General features: G+C 38.7%; 1 pseudogene; it reads left to right on the top strand.

Moving 5' to 3' along the window:
- Window positions 1–11,667: 11,667 nt before the first annotated feature.
- LOC150055439 (dolichyl-diphosphooligosaccharide--protein glycosyltransferase subunit MAGT1 pseudogene) lies at window positions 11,668–12,335 on the top strand (annotated as a pseudogene).
- Window positions 12,336–21,325: the final 8,990 nt, after the last annotated feature.

Below are 21,325 nucleotides of genomic sequence, written 5' to 3'. Positions count from 1 at the left end.
ACCCATTGGTGGTTCCACAATGTGTTGTTCAGTCTCCATGAGTTACAGGGTTTTCGTTGGAGGAGGTGTGTGTTCAGTTCCAATTTTATGCCTTTGTGGTCTGAGAGCGTGCCAGGAATAATTTTAGTGTTTCTGAATCTGTCCAGCTTTGTTTTATGGCCTAAGATGTGGTCTATTTTGGAAAATGTTCCATGTGCTGCTGAGAAAAACGTATATTGTGTTGTTGCTGGGTGGAATATTCTGCAGATGTCTGTTAGATCTAGTTGGGCTAAATAGTTGTTCAGTTCTAAGGTTTCTCTGTTGAGTTTTTGCCTTGTTGATCTGTCCATAGGTGAGAGTGGTGTGTTAAAGTCACCGACAATCACTGTGTTTCGATCTGTGTATGGTTTCAGTGAAAGTAAAGTTTGCTTGATGAAGTTCGGAGCTCCAGGATTGGATGTGCAGATATTTAGGATCGCTATGTCTTCCTGGAGGAAAGATCCCTTTAGTAGTATGTAGTAACCTTCTTTGTCTTTTCTTACTAATTTTAGTTTGAAATCTACTTTATCTGATATGAGGATGGCAACTCCAGCCTGTTTATGGGAGCCAGAGCTTGATAGAGTTTATTCCAACCTCTCACTTTCAAAAGACGTTTTTGGGGGTAAGATGTGACACTTGAAGACAGCAGAATGATGGATCTTGCTTTTTGATTCAACTAGACAGACTATGCCGTTTAATTGGAGAGTTAAGTCCATTGATTTTGAGAGTTAGGATTGAGAGATATTAGTTCCTACCATTTTTAAAAGCTTTTATCAGGGCCTTTGTCTTTACAGTTCTTGTGGTCCTTAGATGGTATAATGTTTAGGTGCCATTTCTTTCCCTACATTGCATTTATTTTGGTTTTCTATGTGTAGAACATCTTTGAGAATTCTCTGTAGTGTTGGTTTTGTTGCTACATATTGTTGCAGCTTTTCCCTGGAATGGAATGTTTTTATTGTTCCCTCAGTTATGAATGAGAGCTTAGCTGGGTACAGGATTCTTCGTTGGTAGTTATTTGACTTAAGGGCATAATATATATGCTTCCAGTCACTTCTTGCTTTCATGGTCTCTGCTGAGAAATCCGGGGTTGTTCTTATTGGTTTGCCTTTATAGGTTATTAATCCCTTTTCCCTGGCTGCCTTTAGGATCCTTTCTTTGGTCTCTATTGATCCAGTTCGAATTACAATGTGGCGGTGGGATGTTCTTTTCTGGTCAGGTCTGCTTGGGGTCTAAAAGCTTCTTGTATCTGGATGGGCCTACCCTTCTGGATATTTGGGAAATTCTCTGAGATGATTCCCTGAAGTATATTTCCAATACCATTGACCTCTTTCTCCAGACCCTCCTCAATACCAATTAGCCTTAAATTAGGCTTCCTAATTGTATCTTGGACCTCCTGAAGCAGTCTCTCATATTTCCTAGATTTGGATTGACTCATTTTCTGTTCTTTATCTATAACAACTAAATTATCTTCAGCCGTAGAAATTCTCTCTTCTGCATTGTCTAACCTACTATCAAAGCTGTCTATTTTATTTTTCATCTCCCTTGCTTCGAATTGCTCATTTTTGATGCCTTACATCTCTTTTTTAGATCATGTATGGATTTCTTTAGCTCCTCGATTTCCATTTGAGTGGTTAGCTCAGTATCTTTATTTTCTTTGGACATTTGCTGGAGTTCGGTCACCTTTTTATTTGTGGATTCTATGAATATTTCCATCTTTCTTTGAAAAACCTTTATTATGGCCTCCTTTATGGCTTCTTCTTTTTCACTTATCACCTTTTTTATGGTTTCCTCTTGTTTAGCTATGGCTTCCTCCCTTATCTCTTTCTTTATATTTTCACATTTTTCATTAATGATGTTTATCAATTGCATTTGTATAGCGCTTGGAAGACTCTCCTCTAGGTTTGCCAGTGACTGTTCCATTGTCTGTTTATATTGGGTGGGGGATGTTATTCCTTGATTTGACATTTTTCTTGAGTTTCTTGTTCTGCCCATTTGACAATGGGAGTAAGATTAATACTAAACACGATTATAGTTTTTCAAATATAACCAACCTAGACCTCTGTAGCTGGCAGACACTAGATGTTCACAATTTTTGATTGGTGTTATATCTCTTTCTTTTTGTGCACTTACAGACCAGTCTAATACGACCACTGATAAGAGATTTATGACCAAAACAATAAGCCTCTCAATCCAATCTCTATTGTCTTTAAGTCCCTCTGAGCCTAGAGAATAATTAAACACCTAGATATACAGTATTGCTCAACAGCCATCAAGTGTAGATACATGCATTATAAGGGTTGAAAGACAAACAGAAGTCCAGAGATAGAAAAATACAATGAGAGAGATCAGGGGAGGTACAAAAGGATTAACGTAGGAGTGTAAGATTATTATAGTAATGAAGAAAAGTTATAGCGTAAGGATAACTGACCTAAGTTGGTAAGTAGGTAGAATATTTGAGTACAAAATTTTGAAAGTATTAGAGAAAACTTATGTGTTGCTGCACGACTAGCTATCAGCTCAACCAGTGGCCTCACAGTGAGCCGTGGGATGGATCTGCGAGCATCAGTCTGAGCGCGGTGGGCAGATGTTTTCCTGTGCTGCTTCCAGGGGCGGCTCCCGGCCAAGGGTCTGGAGTTTGAGACTTTCCAGGGGCTCTCAGCAGAACCAGCAGGAGACCGCTCTGTTCCCAGGGGCGGGGCCCAGCTGAGGACTTGGGCCCCAAGGACGGAGCCTCCCCTTTCTGATTCTCAGAAGGCAATCTTGGCTGCTGGTCCGCCCTTCAGATCCCTGCTGTGTTTCCACTGCTTTGTCAGAGAGTCTGTGACTGTGGGGGGCCCCTTGGTGCTGTCTTGCTCAAGATTCCCAGCTGGAGGATGCCCTGCTCAAGATTTGAGGGGGACAGATGCTGGCTCCTATTTTCCTGCACACCCCACCTGCTGCTATAAGGTAGTGACTCAGCACCCCCCACTTTCCAGATCCAGTGGCCTGGGAGAGGAACCTGTTGGGTGGGTGGGAGCTGGGACAGCTCTGCCTCCCCTGGTGGGGTTCTGAGTCTTAGTGTAGCGTGCCTGTCAGTCTCCTGTCAAAGGACTGGGAGTTGAGCCTGTTGGGCCCGTGGGAGTTGGGACAGCTCTGCCTCCCTTGGTGGGGTGCTGGGTCTTAGGGTAGCCCACCTGTCAGTCTCCAGTCAATGTCCTAAGGGAGGGGGCTGTTGAGGGAAGGGACAGGATTCTAAATTCCTTACCCTCCTGGTCCTGCCAGTCTTTCTCGGCCGGCGTGGAGAAGTCTGAGTTAAGTTCTATTGCTTGGCACCAGCTCTGCTTTCCCGATGGGTTTGGGGACCCGCTGTGTTACTCACGCCTCTGCATTCCGTGTGTGGGTGTTCCATGTTGGTGGGGAGTCTTTCACTCCCCTCGGGTCTCCTCCGCTGCCTGTGTTCCACGTCTGGGTTCTGCTGCTTGCTGTTTGGTTCCGCGTCTGGGTTCCACTGCTTCTGTGGCTCACTGGCCTGGTCCTATGCTGGTCTCTGCAGCGGTGGGGGCTGCCTGGCTCAGTCCTGCGCCCTCCACCACCGCCTTTCACAGCTCAGAGCTGGCAGGGAGGGGTGGGGGAGGGGTCCTCTTGTTCCGAATTCTTTGAGAAAGTTGGATGTGAGCTTTATCTGGATTTCTTTTCCAGTTTGAGTTCTTCTCCATTGCTGTTTGAGTTTGTTGTTGTGGATTTCTTAAGGTAGTTGGCTCGTGGGACTTCTGGTTCTCTCTTTTTGTGAGAGAGAGCTAGGCAGCATCCCTATTGTCTCGGCGCCATCTTCTGTCCTCCACAAATCATCTTTTAAATTATATTAAAGGGTAAATTTTGTATGAAAATGAACAGAGATGAATGGATAGAAAAAAGCTCATAAAATAGAAGTATATTCATATAATTATATATACATATATAGGAACAATTGATTTAATAAAAAAATAAACCAGGGAAGAGAGTGAAAATAGTTCTAGGTTAAAAAGAATCCATAAGGAAAAACACTGAATTTTTGCTAATATTGTATAGAAAACAATTTCTAATTATTCAGTTGATCCAAATACAAAAGACAAGATTATAAAGCTTCTGAAAGCTATTATGAAAATATTATTACTTTCAATAGAATAGAATACAAAATCCACTAGCCATACAAGAAAGAAATGCTAATAAATGGAACTTTACTACAATGATCCAATTCTATGTTTCCAAGCCACCATTTAGGGACCAAACATATCCAAAGGCTAGACAGGAATAATATAGTTCACCAATTGTTTTTATTAATACAATATACTAAGGAAAAGAAACCAAACCCCAAGGAAATGCACCAAAAATCAAGCACATATTTGTCTTATTTTATATTCTAGAACACAAAGCATATTTGAAAAGTTTTAAAAAAAAAAGTTAAAAAAGATTCTCATGTGCATTTATCATTTGAAAAGGGAAATTAAATCTAGGGCATTTAAAAGTAATTTTGTCAATACCAAGAGGAGTAGTAGTTGAGCCACAGAAAATCTTACAAACTTCTAGTAACAGTATAAGTTGATAAATATATAGCCTCCTTTAAAATAGAGATAATAAAGAATAAATACCAAAAATTTTGCACACTTCATTGGCAGGAAGACAGACAACAGTGATTGGGAGGGAGTAATGGAGGCTCTTAGATAATCCCAACATTCAACTTCTCAAGCTGGTAGATGACTTTGGGATTCTTTCCTAATGATAATCCATTGAACCACACATTTGCCTTTTTTGTGCTTTTCAAATGTGAAAAAAAGAAAGAAAGTAGCAGCACCAATTATTTCTAGAAGCTAACAAACCAGCTTATGACCTGCTCAAGTGAGTCCATCATTTAATATTCCTTTCTTTGCCTAGGTTCAGTAACCTCAAAGGCATTATTGATCTAAGAACTGTCAGCCCTACTTAGATCTCAGTGACCTGGTGAAACCAAACTACCTGCCATTTGTCTCTCGGAGAACTAGGGAAAGGCTTGAAGCAGAGCATTCTGCTTGTCAGTACCTCTGTTTTCCTGTATTTCCCATATCCTAGACTATCTGCATTAAATATGTCGGGAATATTTTCAAAAACTTTGCTCACTAATAAATTCAATTAAAATATTAATGAGGTAAAAATGCATGCAATGCATTTGTAAAAAAAAAACTGTCCATACATAGAAGTTTGATTTGATTACAGTGAATAATATGGTACCACAAGAGAATTTCTCATTAAGACATGACATATTCACTTTTATAAGCTATAACTTCCAAAAGTAGTCAGCTATTTTTAAATCTCTATTTCCCTTATAGAAAACAGAAAGGCAGCAGACTTACTAAGAATATTACTTAAATTGGTTCCAAAGGAATACAATTCTAAATAAATTGTCTGCTAATTATAACTGAGGAGTAACTCTGGTTAACAGATGAATTGCATTTTTTTTTTGGCGGATTATGGGGCTAGAACTCGGCTTGGTCCGCTGTCCCTGAGCTCTTCAACTCAAGGCTTCCTCCCTACCCTTGAGCCAAGCCCCACTTCCCATTTTCTAGAGACTAATCGGAGATAAGAGTCTCAGGTCCTTTTGTGCCTGGCTGGCTTTGAACCTTGATCCTCAGATCTCATCTTCCTGAATAGCTAGGATTACAGGCATGAGCCATGAATAACATGCTTGAAATAGTTAAGCTTATACTTCAGCTTCCTGCTATCCCAAAACAGAAAGCCATGGTCTAGAGCCTTTTCTCAGTCCAGAAATTACTTAAATTAGGTGGTAGGAGATCTTGTAATAATTTGAACTTAACCAACTGCACAAATTTGGTTGGAGAGCTATTAAAATGCAACTAGACATTTAGAAAAAATGTAAATGAAAAAGTACTTCCCAAAAGTTTATAGGTTTTAATCTTATTTTGTAATTAACATTGTGGATTTATGAAATTAAGTGCAGTTTCCTATTTGGATATCCAGGTGACTTGTTGCATGAATTCAAGCCACTCTCATCATCTGACATGTGTGTTGTTAAATAGCCTGTTTTGGAAACTCATTAGGGGAAAAGGCCGGTGAAGTAGGAAGACAAACTATCTCATTGCTTCCAAAGAGCAGGTATAATTTTTTAAAATGTCGTGACTGTGCTAAAAGAATAATGGATCCAAATATAAGGACTATTAGCTATCATCTAATATATTGAGTATCAGAAGAAGAAAAATGATAGTCAATTACAATGGTTATTAAGTAGAGAAAATTTCACTCTTTAGGAGAAACCGGCATTAGGAGACACCTTTGATTGTCACAACTGGGTAAAGTGCTTTCGGTATCTAATGGGAAAAGGCTAGGGACATTGTTAAACTTTCTAGATTATACAGGCTAGCACCTACGACAAAGAATTTACACTAACTGGATTGTTTTATCTGGTTATTCTCTCTTCATAGTTTTATTTGCTCTTATTGAAACCACAAACAATTGCCATGATTTTAATGGAATATCTCCCATAGTCTTGGGATTCAGGTGGTAACACTATTTTGGAAGATTTTGGAAACTGCAGGTTGCAGGGAGGACTTAGCTAGACAAAAGTGTCACTGGATCCAGATCCTCAAACTAGAGTTTATAGCCCCAAGGCCTAAATTTCAGGAGCTCCAAGTGTCAGATTCAACCAGTTTACCCTATATGCCAAATAAAAAGACATGGTGATGGTCAAAGAAAGGGTTTATTATTTTGTAGCCATAATACAGCATCACAAAACATCTCCAACAGTCTTTGGGGTACAGACATAAACTATAAGTGTAAATTGTTTGATTTCAGCCTGTTTTGAAGCACTCTTTTTAAACAGGTGTGGGTTTGTGGACATGCTCTTGGTCTTTACCTCTGGAGGAATTCTAGACATGCTTATCTCGTCATCTCTTAAAGAAGCAGAATCTATCCTCTTTCTAAGCTGCTGTATCACAATATTTGTGTGCAGCGATGACAAAGGAAGTTCAAAAAATTGGTACCATGCATGAATCTTTGCTATAACTATCTATCAATGTCATCCTTCAGCCGTTGGAAGTGGCTTGAGGGGGAAATTTTAAGAATTTGGACATTGGCTAGAGAAAGTCTACAAAGCAGAGCTTAATGGATGGATCAGGGGTGCATTCAGAAGCCCAGAATACATGGGGACTATATTCATATGCTCTAGGAGTAGGAGGATTGAATTCAGTGTCAGACAAACATTACATTACAATACATTCTGACAAACAATTTTTCTATGTTTCATCATATCCTGAGGCTTTGTGTGAGGCTGAATATAAAGTAAATAGAGCAATTATTTTGTTGGGGGAAATTTCAAGACAGTATAGCATTTGGGTTCTCGCATGGTTATTGCTGCTTTCATTAGATTTATACCAAGAAGTTGGAACACTATGCATTAGCTAAAATCTTTGAAAATCCAGAAATTTGATTAGAAAACTTAAAGATACCTACACTAAAAGGAAAGAGCTCAGTCTAGTACTGCAGCCTTGGAATTGAGTGTTCTGGGTAAAGACAGGTATTGCTTTTAGACCAAGAAATCACAAATTAGTGCCCTAGTTTGGGATAGTATTAGACTTTCCTGTCCAGGATTTAAACCATGATCTTTAAATCTCAGCCTTCTGAGTAGCCAGGATTACAGGCAGGAACCACCAGTGCCCTGTTGAGGTAGTATCATTATTTATTAAAACTGCACTTTACAAGAGAAGGAAAATAAATGCCAAGTCTGGAAAACCAAAAATGGACTGTCTTTATCTCTGTATATTTTAACACTAACTAGGAGTCATTGCCACAAAGACTCTGTATATTTAACCTGTTTCAAGATTTTGAAATTTTGAGGTCTTGTATAATGGATTCTTATTTTTACTGACATTCAAGGAATTGAGTTTATAAACATATATTGTTACTCATGAAAAACATAAGTAGTATAGAAATTTAGAGGGGATTTTATTAGTTGCTTAATAAGTTTGATAAATTAAATGTTAAATAAAAGCATAGTAGAGGTGACTGTTCTCTCCACAAGTAAATATCCCCCAAGCCTTCCTAATAAAAAATGGTGATAGAGAACAGCTCATATGTTGGTAAATCATGCCCCTGGGGTTAAATCCTGCCTGCTTCCTGTACTTACACAGCCCACTAATTATGAAAGGTTATTATACTTTAAATCATGAAGTAAGCAAGAAGTTAAAAGCAACTAAGAGTAATATATTATGATGTGAAAGTTACATAGCAATCAAATATTAGTGTCCATATCTTATTTGGCATGATATTGAAGTAGCAAGCACCATATTCATTTACTTACTATGTCTGGAGGTTTGTACACTATGAGAACAAGTTAGTCAGTGTGACATTAACCAGAATATCTATCTAATATCCCTTTACAAAACAGTTGGTCATGTAGATACTCTTCTCTGTATTCTTCTCTGGGATTTCACTCCAGAAGTTCTGTTTTTTTCCCTATACACTTTTTTTCATATATTTTTGTTGTAATTAATAGAAGGGTTACATTATATTCACCACATAGAAGGTGTATTACTTCACATACACTGTACCCTTTCTCATGTCTTGGTCCCCGTTTCCCTCCCCCCCACACCCATCCCTCATCTTGTTTTCCCCCCCTTCCCTATCCAATTTCAAATAACCAAATAGACATTTATCCAATATATCAGATAACAAGTGAAATACTGTAACAATATGAGATAACCAAGGGACAGCAAAAGAGATGAGAGATAACATAGTACATCAAGGACAAAAATCACTCATTATATGGCTTTTGTTTCTATATCTTAGAGGTAATTTCATTTAGCATCATACTGTATGTACTTATGTATCTAGGTTTTGCTCCTACTGCAAATCTCTGCTAGGAGAGCACAAGGTTTCTACTGATTAGGACAAATGAGGGAAACCATTGAGCCTATATTCCTTAGAGTCTGGCTTACTTCACTTAATATGATTTTTTCTAAGTCTTTCCATTTCCTTAGAAATGGGGCGATGTTGTTTTTTCTGACAGCAGCATAGAATTCCATTGTGTATAAATGCCACATCTTGTTCATTCACTTATCAACTGAGGGACATTTGGGTTGGTTCCTTATCTTTGCTATGGTAAATAGTGGTGCAATGAACATCATTGTGCTAGTGGATTTAGTATGTCCTTGTTTCAGGACAATTGGGTAAATGCCATGTAGTGGTATTGCTGGGTCATAGGGGAGCTCTATGTTTAGTCTTTTGAGGAACTGCCATACTGCTTTCCATAGTGGTTGAATGAGTTTGCACTCCCACCAACAGTGTAGTGGTGATGCCTTCTGGCCACATCCACAAGACAAATTTAGAAATATTTATTGGATATAATAAAATTTTTATATTACACAAGAAAAGAGAAGGGAAAGAGTTAGATCAAGTGGAATTTACAGTCTCAGTTGTTGAGCCATTAAAGTTTTATTTTTCTATTTTCTTGCTAAAATGTATTACAATATTATCTTTTTACATTCATGGATGTTCCGAGTGACTTTTTAAAATATTATTCAATTTATAGTCTAACAAATTTTCAAATTTTGTCACTGTATTAAGAACTTTGTCTTAACTGTAATAAAAATGGCTCCTCTTCTAAAAAAAATGGAAGTCAACACACATACAGCAGTCATATGATTAGCATTTTAAAATAAGTCATTGCCATTGAGGCTGTAATATTCTAGGAAGCACAAAGTAACTTTTCTTGCTGTCTAGGAAGTAATGTAGTTCATTTTTTACAATTTACTTCTAATTTATTGTGTGCATTTCTTAAGAATCCTAGCAAGAAGTGCCAAGCGTTTGGTCTTGTTTCCTTTAATGGTACACTTACAAATGAATGGGTTCATGTTGTGTCAATTAACTATTATGTATATATATTTCTGTTTAAACAATGTTTAATTTTTAGATTGCTGTAAAGAAATTTTTGAGATTTATACTTCAAGAAATTACATTACCCCTTCATGGCCCTTTACTTCTATGATGATTTGGAGGTTTTCTTTACATTTTAACTTAAAGGATACTAGCATATCTAATAAATAAAATATTTTAAAACAAAAAAAGAGTTGGTCAATACCTAAATTTTGATCAGGCCTACCAATTAGGTACATTTCTAAGCTCCGAAGGCCATTATGTACCCATTTATGCAATGGATACAATATTAATAACCACCTTATAATGTGAATGCAGAATGTAGAAATGCTTGGAAATTGGGAATTTCTTCTAACTGGGTACTTATTGCTTCTTACAAAGCTCTCTGGAGGAATGCATATGTCATCAACCAAGAAAGTTGTATGCTTATTTTAATTAATTACAATTTCATATTTGTCTGCCTTCTGTCTAACATAGTTCAATGCTCAGTCCATACGATTTCCATTGAATCTGTTCATATTCTCAGGAGCTGATGGCAGAAGAAGGAACCAGAGTATGAAGAAATCAAATGGGCTTCACTATATTACATGTTTGGGTTGAATTCTAATTCTTTCTCTAGCTTAAGCCAACTCAATATATATTTATATTCCTCAATATTCTTGTTCATACCATTAATAGTACAGCAATATCACAAATGTAAATGTAGTTACTTGGATCTGCTTAATCTCAAAGAACAAGGTATTGGAAATTAAATTACTTTAAATGTTAAACATATAATTCTGATTTATATAGCAGACTTGGAAAAGGAAGATAGCCATAAAAGTACAATGTGTATTGTGGTCTAAATGTTAGTCTCCTTGAACAGGGCCTACTATAACCTGTCCACCCAAATCAACTGCTTTGTAATATTCTAATCATCATCTACTTAAGAAAATGAAAATCAATGAAAATTTGAAGCATATGTGAGTGATAGTATTTAGAAATGGAAGAAATAGGTTTTTTCATACATATATTTTTATTATAATTAATAGAAGGGTTAAATTATATTCACCAGAATATAATTACTTCACAAACATTGATACATTTTCTCATGTCTTGGTCCCCATTTCCCTCCCCCGCCCCGCATTCATGTTGTTTTTCTCCCTTCCCTATCCAATTTCAAATAACCAATCAAGCATATATCCAATATATCAGATAACAAGGTGAAATACTGTAACAATATGAGATAACTAAGGGACAACAAAAGACATGAGAGATAACATAATACATTAAGGACAACAATCACTCATTCTGGAGGTCCTTTTATTTAGCAGCATATTATATGGCCTTATGTATCTATGTTTTGTTCTATTGTAAATTTCTTCTAGGAGAGCAGAAATGAGGGAAACCATGACAAATGAGGGAAACCATTGAGCGTATGTTCCTTTGAGTCTGGCTTACTTCACTTAATGTGATTTTTTTCTAAATCCAGGAACTAGTTTTGTACATAGAAATTCTCTGTAGTAAGCAGATCTTATATATAGTTGTTTCAACCTTGGGAAAGAAGAAGAAATGTTTACTCAAAAATCATATTTCAAAAAGATTTTGTAAGTGTGTATTAGATGTACAAACTGGAGGTTCCATTGTGACATTTTTATGTATTCATTTAAAATATACTAGTCAGGAGAGGAGGGAACATGGCAGCACTTAGGTGGTTTTGGTGTGTCTCTGCGAATTTGGCGGTGGCGCTGCTGCTTTTATACAAGGTCCCAGCTTCTGCTCAATGCATTTACCAACAGGATCATTTTTGCCATTGTGGATTTTGATGAAGGTTCTAATGTATTTCAAATGCTAAACCTGAATTCGGCTCCAACGTTCATGAACTTCCCTGCAAAAGGAAAACCCAAATGCAGTGATATCTATGAGTTGCAGGTACGAGGTTTTTTTTCGCCTAGCACATTCCCCGGTGAATGGCAGACAGAACTGATGTCAACATTAGAGTAATTAGACCTCCCAATTATGCTGGACCACTTATGTTGGGATTGCTTTGGGCTGTTATTGGGGGCCTTGTGAATCTTCGGAGAAGCAATACGATATTGCTCTTTAATAAAATGGATGGGCTTTTACAGCTTTGTGTTTTGTGCTCACTATGACATCTGGTCAGATGTGGAATCATGTAAGAGGCCCACCACGTGCTCTTAAGAATCCCCATACAGGACATGTGAATTATATACACTGAAGCAGCCAAGCCCAGTCTGTAGCTGAATCATTGTTCTTCTATTCAGTCTTGAGATTACCTTAAGGATGGTGCTTTTATGTGAAGCTGCTCTGACATGGATATTGGGAAGAGAAAGTTAATGTATTTAGATGGCATTGGACTTGTGCTATTTCTCAGTTGGATGCTGTCCATTTTCAGATCTAAGTATCATTACTATCCATACAGCTTTCTGATGAGATAAAAAGGATACCAAAGCCACAAAGACACTGTGCTAACAGAAAATGAACAAGAACCATGTGTTTGGAAGAAGAATGTGTCCTGTGTGTTTTGTATCACCTCTTTATTTGTTTTCAGTGATTTCAATAGTTAAATCATTTAACCAAAGAAGATGTGTAATGCCTTAACAAGCAACTTTTTTTAAATTCAAAATCCTAACGTCTTTGTAATTGATTCTCTTCTTAACTTTCCCTTCCCAATGAACTTAGGGGACATTTTCTTTCATAGAATTAAATATAAAGTTTTGAAAAAATATACTAATCAGATTCCTTCCTTCTCTCTCTCTCCCTGACAGCACATATCCTCTCCCCTACTCTTAAAAAAGCAATTTCAGTAAATATCATTATATTTCCATATGTACATAGGAAGTGAAAATTTTCCTCATTCATTTCCATGGATGTTCCTCCCTCCTGGGGATAACTTTTTCCCCCCAAAGAATCTGTCTTATTTTACTGCAATTCCTTTCTGTTTAATTTTTTCATATATTAATTGGGATTGCATCATCATAATTCTCATATCTGAATGTAACAATTTAGTCATTTAGCATTAGATCATAGTTTTCTCTTTCCCTAGCTCCCCTCACTGTTCAATAGCCTTTAGTGAGTTTCTTGGTTTTTGTTGTGGTTGTTTTTTGTTGTTGTTTTTGTTTATATCTGTCACAGGTCTTGAACTCAAGTCCTGGACATTGACTCTGAGCTCATTTTCTCAAGGCAACTGCTCTACCACTTTGAGCCACAGCTCTGTTCATGGTTTGTGAGTGGTTAAATGGAGATAAGAGTCTCCTGGGTTATTTTTCTGCCCAGACTAGCTGCTTCAAACTGCAATCCTCACATCTCAGCCTCCTGAGCACCTAGAATTACTGCCATTAGCCACTGCTGCCTGGCTTCAATTCTTTTTTTTAATATATTTTTATTGTAATTAATAGAAGGGTTACATTATATTTGCCAGATAGAAGGTACATTAATTCGCGTACATTGATACCCTTTCTCATGTCTTGGCATCTTCATAAGATTTTATCAAAAAGCAAAACTACTGTCAGAAGCTTACTATCAAGAAACTCAGAACAGCTATCATGCTGGAGTCTTCACACATGTAAGAGAAATCAAATAAAATGCAAGACATATTGAAAGGGTCAGGATAGTAAGAGAGAAGCAGAGCCAGGAGCCCATAGCTCAGGCCTGTAGTCCTCAGATGGCTGACATTTGAGGATGTTTGAAGTTATCCTAAGCATGACTGTCCATGAGATTTTTATATCCACAATTAACCTCCCAAAATCTGAATGTGGAGCTGTGGCTCAAGTAGTAGAGTGTGAGCCTTAAGTAAGGCTCCAGTACAGAGCCTAGGCCAAGTTCAACCCCTAGAACCCACAAACAAACACATACCCAGGAAGGAATGAAGGAACGAAGGAATGAAGAAAAGAAAGAAAGGAGGGAGGAAGGGAGGGAGGGAAAAACAGAAAAAGAAAGAAAGCAAGAAAGCAAGCAAGCAAGCAGAAAAGGGAGATTATTATACAGCATCACCTTTTTTAAGGTATGTACAATTGCACAAGTTACTGGAGCCTCAGGAACAGGGTGTGCCATCAAAATCTCAGTCCCAGGTCCCTTGAGCCTCAAACAAAGAAAAGAACAAGGGGTCAGGTGTGAGGCCTAGTAATAGAATGCCTGCCTAGCACACATGAAGCCCTAGGTTTGATTTATTGGTACCACATACACTGAAAAAGCCAGAAGTGGTGCTGTGGCTCAAGTGGTAGACTGTTAGCCTTGAGAAGCCCAAGAACAGTACACAAGCCCTGAATGCAAGCCCCAGGACTGGAAAAGAAAGAAAAAAATAAGACACAGACAAACAGCAGCAAAGATATTAAAGGGGAAAAAGTATATCCAGCAGTGGATATAAGTATAGGAATATCTGGAATGCTACAGCCATGAGGGCAGTCTACCTATCTTTCTTTACTGGAGGAATCAACAATGGCAGGTGAATTATAGGGTGGTAATTGAATGGCTAGGTTGATTAGCAGGTGGAGCTTGTATAACACATGCACATCTGCCCATGCCTACATGAACAGGGGTGGCATGTGTATGCTCCTCATACAAAATGGATAGTCTTGAACACAGGTGCATCATAGGCTTATTGGCCTTATCCCTTCCTCAAGCATATTGGGTGTGATTTATCCACTTTGAGATCTACCACTTTCCTGGGTAAACCTTCCATTTGTTGGAACTTGGCCATAGTTTGGCTCTAGGAATTTTATTAGTAATTTTACTTTTGGGCTTCTATAGCTCCTTTTGGTTGTCCAAGGTTTTCCTCAAGGCCAGCAGGATCTGTAGGTAGGGAATGCAAGTGGCCCTGGTAACCAGGGAGAGTATGACCTGCCTGTTGTCCTAGCCGTCATATTCACTGTCTCATTACCCAAGATTGTTTGATTGATAGCATTGGAAGTTTGAATATATAAAGTGTATTTCCTGAAGGATGATATTTCCATCAAAATTTTCCTTTAATCATTTTTGTAAGCTTATTAACACTTGAAATTATTGAGCACCTGTAATGTAGACAGAGCTCACACAGAACTGCTCTATTCTAACTGGTCGGCATCAATACAAAGTCTCATTAACCTTATCACTTTCCAGTCCTTGAGCACAATGGGACATGTCAGGCAGCTGCCTCTGTCTGTGTGCTCTAAAGCATAAACTTAATGGGCTTGTGGAACAAAGATTTCCCGCAATGCCCAAGCTGTTCAGAGAGACTTTTCAGCTTGCAAGCAGGTTATTTTGAACCAACTATGAGACATGTATAGAGCCTTAACTTTTGGTGTGATAGTTCTCTGTATAGGAGATTCCAAGGGACTTAAGCCACATTTCAAAAGTTCATGAAAAAAGGTAATTTATTCTCCTTTCCCTGCTGCCCTAGTCCAGTTAAACAATGGCATGTTTAGGCCCCTGCCCTCCCTGCTGTTACCTTACATGGATTTGAAAGACAATTGCACCTTGCAGATTCTGTCTTGCAGTCTAAGGGAAAGTTGTAAAATGAACTCAATTCTCTTAGTATTATTGAAGGAAAAGAGAAAAAAAGTGAGACATAATGTCTTAAAATTGCTTTTGCGAATGAAAGAAAGGATATTGGAAAAGTATATTTATAATCTAGAGCTATATGATCAATTCTAGCTCTAGTAAACATCACAATTATTTATCTCATGATAGAGCATATCACACTTAAAAGGTAAATTCAAGACCAACCTTGAAATTAACACAACCAAAACTCTTTCATTCATTCGTGTGCAGTAATGGGGTTTAAGCTTGGGGACTCTTGTTCTTAGCTCTTCTTACTTAAGTTTGGTGCTCTACCACTTGATCCACACCTCTACTTCAGATTCTTCAACTGACCATCAGAATGTCTCCATTTTATCTGAATAGGATTGCTTTGAACCTCAGTTCCCAGATCTCAGCCTACTAAGTGGCTAGAATTACCAGCGTGCACCACTAGTTCCCAGCTACTATAGCAATCTTAAAGTCAATCTCAAAAATTAAAGCATTTAATCTGAATCTATGTGGAAACAAAGAAAATGTTCATTTTTATGTGTAGAAAGTTTAGATGAACTTAGATGAAACATCAAAATAAGAAGAGTAATAAGAAGAATATATAGAGGAAAGAGAGAGGTTGGTATAGGAGATTTCAATGATACCAATTTAAGAAAGAAAAGAAAACAAAAGAAAAAAAGAAACAAAACATCAACAAAATAAAAGAAAACAGAACACACACACACACACACACACACACACACAATGAAAACAAAAACAAAAAAAGAAAAGAAAAAAGGTGGGGAGAACTCACTGTCTGAGTTCTCACCCAAGAGATACTAGGGTTGAGAACCAGGAGTTTAAAAAGCGGGTGACTATATCAATATGGATATAGTTTTTATTCAGACTGTACCCAGAGCTGTCACTGTGTTTCTAGGAACAACCACAGTGACAGCAGGATTGTGGGAAAAGAGAGCAGAATAAAAGAAAATAGAAAAAAAAGGAATGAATCATAACATTAGAAAAAAAGGTGTAGGTTAAATGGCAAAGAGAAAAATAAGAACATTTAAAAATGCAAATGAAATGGGGTAAAAAAATAAAAAAGGGTATTCTTCAGGTTTTTTTTGGTGGGGGGGCAGGATAGGAAACTTGTGTCTCCACTAAATTCGGGATCTAAACACTTCACAACATCTTTTTCTCTTGTGATTTGGCTTTGCGGTTTTTGGATGAGATTGCTTGTTTGGTCGAACAAAGCTGAAAGATCCACCGGCGGCTTCTTTTACCAGGTCTGTGGGCGGCACAGGGCGATGGACTTCAGCAGCACTGGGGCCAGATTTCCGGCTAAGGGATTTGTGGGAAATCCTTTGCCAGTTGGAAAGATGGTGCCCCGTCAGCAACATCTCTCAGGCTCCAATTGCTTTGGCCATGGTCCTTTCCAGCAGTCAAGATGGTGCTGCTCTCAACTGGTGGGGGAGGGGCTCCCTCCCAATGCTGTTCAGAGCAGAAGTGGAAACTTCTCCTCGGAGGTACTCACAAATTGCTGGATTCTCCGGTTCCGTGAAGCTGGCAGGTCAGTGCACGGCGGGTGTCGGTTCTGGGCTCACGCAGGCTCTGTGTGGCTCTGTCTGCAGCCTGCAGGTCTGCGCTGCTGTGGAGCACTGTCTCTGCTCTAATTCAGAAGAGCCTTTGTCTCCCTGGCTGCTCCGTGGCGAAGCTCCACGCTCTCTTTTCGGGCTGGTATTCTTCCTTTTTTTCCTTTTTTTCCTCCCTGCCTGAGTTCTCTGTGGTTCTAAAGCTTACTTAGGATCAATTTCTGTTAGAGGACTGTCTCCTGCACTGCAGTACAAGAATCTTGGCAGGAGCTCAGTACGTCTCACCCTGAACCGCCGCCATCTTCCCGATTAGTCCTAATGTCATTCTTTAAAGAAATAGAAGAGGCAATCCAAAATCTCATATGGAATAATAAAAGACCCCCGTATAGCAAAAACACTTCTTAGCAGAAAGAACAGCGCTGGAGGAATTTCAATCCCAAACTTTAGACTCTATTACAGAGCTATAATCCTCAAAACAGCTTGGTACTGGCACAGGAACAGGCCTGAAGACAAATGGAATAGAACTGAGGATCCAGATATTAAACCACAGACCTATGACCACCTAATCTTTGACAAGGGAGCAAAAAATATAGAATGGAAGAAAGATAGCCTCTTCAACAAGTGGTGCTGGCAGAACTGGTTAAGCATCTGCAGAAAACTAAAGTTGGATCCTTCTTTATCACCCTGCACTAAAATTAACTCCAAATGGATCAAAGATCTGGAGATAAAAGCTGACACACTGAAAACTTTACAAGAAGGAATAGGAGATACACTAGACCTCCTTGGCACAGGTAGAAACTTTCTTAATAAGGATCAAGAGTCGCAACAAATCAGAGAAAGGCTGGAAAGGCTGGATTAAACTGCAGAGCTTTTGTATGGCAAAGGACATAGCTAGTAAATTAATTAGGAAGCCTACAGAGTGGGAGAAGATCTTCACCAACCATACAACGGACAAAGGCCTCATATCTAAAATATATCAATAGCTCAAAAAATTGAATCAATCCAAAACTAATCTCCAAAGTAACAACCATCCCATTAAAAGTTGGGCCAAAGACTTAAAGAGAGTCTTCTCTGAAGAAGAAACAAAAATGGCCTATAGACACATGAAGAAATGTTCAACATCTCTGGTCATAAAAGAAATGCAAATCAAAACAACTCTAAGATTCCACCTCACTCCAGTTAGAATGGCCAGGATCAGGAAAACAAATAGCAACAGATGCTGGAGGGGATGTGGCCAGGAGGGATCACTACTGCACTGTTGGTGGGAGTGCAAACTCATTCAACCACTATGGAAAGCAGTATGGCAGTTCCTCAAAAGACTAAACATAGAGTTCCCCTATGACCCAGCAATTCCACTACTTGGCATTTACCCAATTATCCAGAAACAAGGACATACTAAATCCACCAGCACAACAATTTTCATTGCAGCACTATTTACCATAGCAAAGATATGGAACCAACCTAGATGTCCCGCAGTTGATGAGTGGATCAACAAGTTGTGGGATTTGTACAAAATGGAATTCTATGCTGCTGTCAGAAAGATTGACATTGCCCCATTTGTCCGGAAATGGAAAGACTTAGAAACAGTCATACTAAGTGAAGTAAGCCAGACTCAAAGGAACTTAGGCTCAATGGTTTCCCTCATTTGTCACAATCAGTAGAAACCTTGGGCTCTCCCAGCAGAGATGATTTGGAAGAAGGTTTCAGAGGCCTGTAATCTCTTCCTTAAGTCCCTGGAGAAATGGAACTACCCAGTATATCAGGACTTAAACAGAGATAGTAAGTTTTCACTTTGCTTGCATGTTTTCCAAAGAGAATAAACCAAGAAGAACAGGACCCTCAAGTTCCCTCTATCTTCCTAGTAGTGGGCTTGATTCATGCTAAGGAGAAGCTATCATTAAATCACTTGATTGTGAAGCCAAATATGTGATAAGACTTAGAGCCAGAGAATAAATGATTTAGTTTAACCACACTTCGTAATATAACTGGGATACCAGGTATGATGGCATATGCCTATAATCCTATCACTCAAGAAACTGAGACAGGTGGGTTGTAAAATTGAACTGGTCTATGCCACATAGTGAGACCTTATCTCAAATAAATAAAGAAACAAATGAAAAAAAAAGAAGCATAACGGGACCATGGATGAATGGTCCAGCTGACCACCTACTCTAGGATTCAAGCACTGGTGCAAATAGCTCGATGGGCTCAAGGACACAATAATTTTTCATGAAGTAAGAATTCAGTTTTATTGATTTTATTTATTTATTGTCATTCATGGGACTTAAACTCTGGGCTTGGGCACTGTCCCTGAGATCTTCAGCACAAGGCTAAAGCCTTAACCCTTGAACTACTTCTGGTTTTCTCGAGATTAATTGGAGATAAGAGTCTCACAGACATTTTAGTGTCCAGGCTGCCTTTGAACCCTGATCCTCAGATCAGCTAGGATTACAGGTGTGAGCCATTGTACCTGCTTATTTTATTTATTCTTGTGTGCTGGTAATAGGGTTTGAATTTAAGGCATGGGTTCTGTCCCTTAATTTTTCTTCCAAGGCTAGTACTCTCCCACTCGAGCCACAGCCCCACTTCCAGAATTTTGGGGGTTAACTAGAAATAAGGGTCTCATGAACTTTCCTCTGGCTTAAAACCTGGATATTTAGGTCTCAGCTTCATTATTACCTATAATTACAAATGTGACTCAACTTAGTTTTAATGACTTTAAATGAATAAGTTATATGCTGACAAATATTGCCAAAGATTAAGAATTAATTAATTAATTCTCAGACAAATCTTCACTTCTTTCTCCCACATGTAAGCTTCCTCCCTTTTCTAGAAAGCTGCTGCTGGATTTATTGGTGGAAATCACTGGTAAAAGTGGGTGGAGGGGTCCTGGAGTGTGGCCTAGTGGTAGAGTGTTTGCCTAGCACACACAAAGCCCTGGGTTCAATTCCTTCATACCACATATACAGAAAAAGCTGGAGGTAGTATTGTAGCTTAGAGTACTAGCCTTGAGCAAAAAATGTCATATACATATATATATGTATATATATATATATATATTTAACAAACAAGCAAGATCTCTTACTCTTACAGATGGCCAAGACTTGACATAAAACATTTTAACAAAGCTGTTTAGCTGAGCCTCATTCCTTCAGGGTCTGATGGTTTAGCAAGACATCTGTATGCCAATTGACCTTTAAATGCTTCAGTTGGAGGAAGGCTGGTTTGCAGTCACTGGAAATTAAACTGGCCTGATTGTCTTTTATCCAATTTTAGACAAGAGCACTTTACAAAACTTTTTACACAGCCAGGATTAGTTAGATGTCTGAACAAGACTCACAGTCATCTACACCCTGCCTCTTGACTACAGCCTCTCTCTTGACTGGGGGACCTAGCAGGTCTGTGACCAAACCCAACTGGAAAGTGAACTTTTATTCCTCCAGAGATGTCCAAAGGAACAATAAAAACAAGGATCCATAACATAGATGCGAGCTGGGTGGCCTTGTCCATAGACCTCCACCATGGTCAGACACTGCGTAGTGTCTCATCCTACTATGCCAGACAGAACCTCCTCACCTAGCCAGCATAGAAGGAATAAAGATGGGTTGTTGAGCAAGTCTGATTCCCTTACCTCCTCAATATTAGATTGTTTAATCTCCAGATACCAGAAAATCATACAAACAAAACAGAGACAGACAGAAGTTTCCTGAGTAACTCCAAACTCCAAAAACTTTTAGTAGTATGCCTGGCATCCAAGATCCTAGATGTCTGAGTAGCAAAGGAGCCATTGAACCCTTAGAAATGTTGCAAGTGGCATCTACCCTGTGGAATCCCATCCTCTGGCAGCCAGAATTGCCAAGGCCATTTGCCAATGTGGCTTCAAGGAATCCATGTGCCACCTTAGCAATGGGGTCTCTATGACTGGTATCCTGGCCAAGCCCCCAGGAAAGTCAGTCAAGAGAAACAGAGAAGCCATCACTTAGAAGGACAAATTATGGCTCTTTATTAGAGAGCCAAAGGACTACTAACAGATTCGTATCTCAAGACCAGCAGCCCTGAATACAGCTAGCACAAACTTATATTGGCCCAAACTACACAAAGTATGTGTAATCAAACCCAACAAAAGAGTTATACATGAGCAAAGCAAAAAAAAATATGTATCTAGGGAAACATTCAGGGGAAATCAAGGGCCAATTATCTGGGGGAAGCATAGACCCAATCTCCTTACTTTACCACAATTCCCTTCAGGGGAAGAAGGATAATGATCTTATTTGTTTCCACTAGGCCCTACCTCCTTACAATCAACCACCTCCCAAAGGCTATGATGAACTTTTTAGAAAATGGGCTTTTGG

The sequence above is a fragment of the Megascapheus bottae genome, chromosome 13 (assembly GCF_031878675.1).
Source record: "Megascapheus bottae isolate mThoBot1 chromosome 13, mThoBot2.hap1, whole genome shotgun sequence".
NCBI lineage: Eukaryota > Metazoa > Chordata > Mammalia > Rodentia > Geomyidae > Megascapheus > Megascapheus bottae.
Note: the sequence above shows the minus strand (reverse complement) of the source record. Positions and strands in the feature narration are given on the sequence as shown.